At 38.0% G+C, this 6,437-nt stretch overlaps 1 non-coding gene across 1 annotated transcript; it reads left to right on the plus strand.

Moving 5' to 3' along the window:
* The first annotated feature begins 5,767 nt into the window (after positions 1-5,767).
* Positions 5,768-5,913, plus strand: LOC125092582 (U4 spliceosomal RNA). Its single transcript, XR_007125018.1, has one exon. It is a non-coding gene; the product is annotated as a U4 spliceosomal RNA (small nuclear RNA).
* The last annotated feature ends 524 nt before the right edge of the window (positions 5,914-6,437 follow it).

Below are 6,437 nucleotides of genomic sequence, written 5' to 3' on the forward strand. Positions count from 1 at the left end.
GGGAGCTGCAAAGATCAAACTTTTGGTTTCATTTAATTTCTATTTAAAAAATTTTCTATTTTATTTTTCTCTCCCTAATACTTACTATTTTCTTCATTTTATTAGCTTTGGGTTTATTTTGCCCATCCTTTTCTAGTTCTTTAAGCTTAAATTTAGATTTTGATTTGAGATCTTTCTTCTTTTTTAATATATGCATTTATAGCTATAAATTTGTCTCAGAGCCCTGTCTTTACTGTTTCCCAAAAGTTTTAGTGTCTCATGTTTTCATTTCATTCATCCTTAAGTATTTTATAAGTTCCATTGTGATTTGTTCTTTCGCTCATTCTTAGGATTCTACATATCTGTGAATTTTCCATTTTGCTTCTGTTACTGATTCCACTGTGGTCAGAGAAAATACTTACAAGACTTAAATCTTTTAAAATTTATTGAGACTTGTTTTGCAACATAACATATGATCCATGCTGGATAATGTTCCATGTACACTTGAAAACAATGTATTTTCTGTTGATGTTGAATGGGGTGTTCTTTTTTTTTTTTTTTTAAAGATTTTGTTTATTTATTTGTCAGAGAGAGAGAGGGAGAGAGAGCGAGCACAGGCAGACAGAATGGCAGGCAGAGGCAGAGGGAGAAGCAGGCTCCCTGCAGAGCAAGGAGCCCGATGTGGGACTCGATCCCAGGACTCTGGGATCATGACCTGAGCCGAAGGCAGCTGCTTAACCAACTGAGCCACCCAGGTGTCCCGAATGGGGTGTTCTTTATATGTCTCTTAGGTCTAGTTGGTTTATAGAGTTGTTCCACTATTTCCTTATTGATCTTCTATCTAGTTATTCTACCCAGTAATGAAATCTGGCTATTGAATTCTGCAACTATTATTTTTTTTTAATTTGACAGACAGAGAACACAAGTAGGCAGAGAAGCAGGCAGAGAGAAAGGGGAAAGCAGGCTCCCCGCTGAGCAGAGAACCGATGTGGGGCTCGATCCCAGGACTCTGGGATCATGACCTGAGCTGAAGGCAGAGGCTTTAACCCACTGAGCCACCCAGGCGCCCCGCTGCAACTATTATTGTAGAACTATTTTTCTCTTCAAATCTGTCAATGTTTCTTTATATATTTTGGGACTCTGTGGTTTGGCACATAAATTTGTAATTTTTATATTTTCTTCCTCGATTGACCCTCTTATCAATACATAATGTTCTTTGCCTCTTGTAACAATATTTTACTTGGACTGTTTTGTTTCATATTAATATAACCACCTCAGCGTTCTTGGTTATGATTTGCATGGACTTTTTCCATCCTATTGCTTTCAATCTATTTGAGTCTTTGGATCTGAAATGGGTCTCTTAACCCACTCAACATATAGTTTGATTATATTTAAAAAATCCATTCTGCCATTCTCTGCCTTTAAAACATAAAATTTAATCTATTTACATTTGAAGTAATTAATGATAAAGAAGGAATTATTTTTGCCATTTTGATATTTCCTGAATTTTCTATACATTTTTATTTTTATTTTTTAAAGACTTTATTTTCTTGACACAGAGAGACAGCAAGAGAGAGAATACAAACAATGGGAGTGGGGAAAGGAGAAACAGGCTTTTAGCTGAGAAGGGGGCCCAATGTGGGGCTTAATCTCAGCACCCTGGGATCATGACCTGAGCTGGAGGCAGATGCTTAATGACTGAGTCACCCAGGTGCCCCTCTTATACCTTTTTAAAATCCCTTATTTTCTCCATTATTGCCTTCTTTTGTGTTTAGTTGATTTTTTTTTATAGTGAACATTTTTGTTTTCCTTCTTATTTCCTTTTATGTATAGTTTTTAGGTATTTTCTTAGTGGTTACTATGAACATTACATTTAATATCCCCAATTTATAACAAACTAGCTTGAATTGACACAGCTTAACTTCAATGGCATATAAAAGCTGTTCCTGGGTGGCTCAGTTGGTTAAGCCTCTGCCTTCAGCTCAGGTCATGATCCCAGGGTCCTGGGATCAAGCAAGGTCCTCTCTGCTCAGCAGGGAGCCTGCTTCCCTCTCTCTCTCTGCCTACCTCTCTGCCTACTTGTGATCTCTGTCTGTGAAATAAATAAAGTCTTTAAAAAAAAAGCTGTTCCTATATGGCTTCTTTATCACCCCTTTATGTCATTGTTGCAAGGTATGTCTTTATACATTGTGTGCCCAATAACAGAGATTATAATTATTTTTATGTATGTCTTTTAAATTTTGTAGGAAATAATGTAGTGTAACAAACAAAAATACAATAATGGCTTTTGTATTTCTCCATGTATTTATTTACTGGAGATCTTTATTTCTTTATATAGCTTTGAGTTACTGTCTAGTGCCCTCTTATTTCACAAGGACTCTCTTTGTTTACTGTTTTCATAGTTCCGAGATAGTTCATTTCCATAATTTCTGCTTATTTTTTGATATTTCAGTAGGTGATCTTAGAGCTGCCCATTCTGCCATTTTTCTTTAAACTGTACTATGGGAAGCTGCTTTTTAAAAAAATTTCTTCTCAGCATAACAGAATTCATTGTTTATGCACCACACCCAGTGCTCCATGCAATACGTGCCCTCTCCAATACCCACCACCTGGCTCCCCCAACATCCCACCCCCCGCCCCTTCAAAACCCTCAGATTGTTTTTCAGAGTCCATAGTCTCTCGTGGTTCATCTCCCCTTCCAATTTCCCTCAATTCCCTCCTCCTCTCCATCTCCCTATGTCCTCCATGTTATTTGTTATGCTCCAAAATAAGTGAAACCATATGATAATTGGCTCTCTCTGCTTGACTTATTTCACTCAGCATAATCTCTTCCAGTCCCGTCCATGTTGCTACAAAAGTTGGGTATTCATCCTTTCTGATGGAGGCATAATACTCCATAGTGTATATGGACCACATCTTCCTTATCCATTCGTCCGTTGAAGGGCATCTTGGTTCTTTCCACAGTTTGGCGACCGTGGCCATTGCTGCTATAAACATTGGGGTCCAGATGGCCCTTCTTTTCACTACATCTGTATCTTTGGAGTAAATACCCAGTAGTGCAATTGCAGGGTCATAGGGAAGCTCTATTTTTAATTTCTTGAGGAATCTCCACACTGTTTTCCAAAGTGGCTGCACCAACTTGCATTCCCACCAACAGTGGAAGAGGGTTCCCCTTTCTCCACATCCTCTCCAGCACTTGTTGTTTCCTGTCTTGCTAATTTTGGCATTCTAACTGGTGTAAGGTGGTATCTCAATGTGGTTTTAATTTGAATCTCCCTGATGGCTAGTGATGATGAACATTTTTTCATGTGTCTGATAGCCATTTGTATGTCTTCATTGGTGAAGTGTCTGTTCATGTCCTCTGCCCATTTTTTGACATGATTATCTGTTTTGTGTGTGTTGAGTTTGAGAAGTTCTTTATAGATCCTGGATATCAACCTTTTGTCTGTACTGTCATTTGCACATATCTTCTCCCATTCCGTGGGTTGCCTCTTTGTTTTGTTGACTGTTTCCTTTGCTGTGCAGAAGCTTTTGATCTTGATGAAGTCCCAAAAGTTCATTTTCACTTTTGTTTCCTTTGCCTTTGGAGACATATCTTGAAAGAAGTTGCTGTGGCTGATATCGAAGAGATTACTGCCTATGTTCTCCTCTAGGATTCTGATGGATTCCTGTCTCACATTGAGGTCTTTTATCCATATCGAGTTTATCTTTGTATACGGTGTAAGAGAATGGTCGAGTTTAATTCTTCTACATATAGCTGTCCAATTTTCCCAGCACCATTTATTGAAGAGACTGTCTTTTTTCCACTGTATATTTTTTCCTGCTTTGTCGAAGATTATTTGACCATAGAGTTGAGGGTCCATATCTGGGCTCTCTACTCTGTTCCACTCATCTATGTGTCTGTTTTTATGCCAGTACCATGCTGTCTTGGTGATCACAGCTTTGTAGTAAAGCTTGAAATCAGGTAACGTGATGCCCCCAGTTTTGTTTTTCTTTTTCAACATTTCCTTAGCAATTCGGGGTCTCTTCTGATTCCATACAAATTTTAGGATTATTTGCTCCAGCTCTTTGAAAAATACCGGTAGAATTTTGATCGGAATGGCATTAAAAGTATAGATTGCTCTAGGCAGTATAGACATTTTAACAATGTTTATTCTTCCGATCCATGAGCATAGAATGGTCTTCCATCATTTTGTGTCTTCTTCAATTTCTTTCATGAGTGTTCTGTAGTTCCTCAAGTACAGATCCTTTACCTCTTTGGTTATGTTTATTCCCAGGTATCTTATGGTTCTTGGTGCTATAGTAAATGGAATCGATTCTCTAATTTCCCTTTCTGTATTTTCATTGTTAGTGTATAAGAAAGCAGCTGATTTCTGTACATTGACTTTGTATCCTGCCACATTACTGAATTGCTGTATGAGTTCTAGTAAGCTGCTTTTAAGAGAAACTTCCCACTAATTACCCTACAGAAGGGATAATCTTACATGGGTCCGGTGACTCTACCTTGTTGACCTTAGTTTTTGGGACCATGGAATGTGTACCTAATCCATAGGTTGGCTTTAAAAATCTTTTGTTGGTGAATCAAATTATCTTTTCTGGAAATCTGAACTGAGAAAATGAGGCAAATAGACTCAAGAACTGAGACTGAAGGTATGTATATAGAGAGGCCTCATAATTTAGAGTCAGCAACTGGGAAGCTTCATAGTAGATCATATTTTGAGTAAGCAGATATTCATAGAGCTACAGAGAAGTCATAAACAAGAGATCATGTGGCCTGTAAGAAAAGAGATAGATAATAACCAGTACCCATATTTCCCTTGTTTTCCAAAGTCTTTTTTTTAAAAGATAACTAAGTTATTTTCTAAAGAGATTTTATTTATTTATGTATTTGTCAGAGAGAGAGAGAGAGAGAGAGCACGAGCAGGCAGAGTGGCAGGCAGAGGCAGAGAGAGAAGCAGGCTCCCTGCTGAGCAAGGAGCCTGATGTGCGACTTGATCCCAGGACCCTGGGATCATGACCTGAGCTGAAGGCAGTGGCTTAACCAACTGAGCCACCTAGGCATCCCCCAAAGTCTTTCTAATCCTAGTGTCTGTGTATCCTTACAACAAACTCCAGTTCTCAAGGTTCCCTGTATGACTTTCTGTCTCTCATAATCTGTGGAGCTCAGTTGGAAACTTGAACCATCCTTAGAGGCCTCCATAACTACTCAGACTTTTAGAAAATGTGTATGAATCACCTTTCTAACATGGATTATATTTCTCTTACAAGGGCATCAATCATAATAGAAAGGAAAACATCAAATTAAATGTCTCCAGTGAAATCAACTCACGTGAAAAATCGTCCAAGACACCCGATAAGACTGGAGTCATTCATCCTTAGAAAATAAGCAGTTACCTTCTGTGGTTTTCATTTGGCCAAATTCAAAGACTTGTAGAAATTTGATCATATCTTTAAAACATGTATATCCCCCCTTTCTTTATATTGGAATATCAGTGGAAAGGCTCTTTATGACATGATATTAGGTGCATCTTAGGCGAGCTTGTTCCAAAAAGAGTTACAACTGTATTTACTCAAAGGAAGCATGTAAAAGCAAATATGAAGGGAGACAACTCTTTCCTCATAGGATAGCAGAGACAGAAGGCAAAATAGGTGGTAACAGACAATTGTTCTGTTTGTTTTTGAGTATAAGAGGGAAATGTGTTTAGAGCAGCTGTATAATACTGAGAGTGAGTAATTATACTGTCTACAAAGCCTCTGCTAGTGCTGTTATAAGAAGCTTCTAAAATGAAGCTTTGCGCAGTGGCAGTATCGTAGCCAATGAGGTTCATCCGAGGCACGATTATTGCTAATAAGAAGCTTCTAAAATGAATGAGACACTAGATCTAGTCTGCCTGCTTCCATGCTGAGTCAAAAAAATGGAAAATCCCTTAGGGAGATTTGAGCACTCGGTTGGTTCTAACGGAAGTGCTACTGATTGAAAAGTGGCAAGTGTCAGGTGGCAGGTTCTCATTGGGACAAATGCCTTTTGAGTCCACTGGCAGGCACCTCCGGGGCCCATGTTTTAATCAAGGTGAAGGGACCCAAGTGGCATATTGCTCTTTTCTTATTACTAGAAATACAAGTATAGGTAAATAACATGGAATAGTATTTCTCAATCATTTTTTTCAACACGTTTCACTTTTTAACAAGCATAAAAATCTCATGTTTTCTATTAATGTTATTTGAAATTTCTAAATAAATTAAAATGTTATTTAAACTAGATCAGTGTAATGACATAAAGGACTAATTTATTTTCAAACTATGGACTAATCCTTTTAATGTCATGAAATAACTCCTTCCAAATTTCCTCTTGTGATTCAGTTCAAGTTTCAAAGCATTCTGGTCTGAACACATGTAGGGAATAATCCCAATCTTTTGGTACCTGTTGAGACCTGATTTGTGACCCAATATGTGATCTC

The sequence above is a fragment of the Lutra lutra genome, chromosome X (assembly GCF_902655055.1).
Source record: "Lutra lutra chromosome X, mLutLut1.2, whole genome shotgun sequence".
Taxonomy (NCBI): Eukaryota; Metazoa; Chordata; class Mammalia; order Carnivora; family Mustelidae; genus Lutra; species Lutra lutra.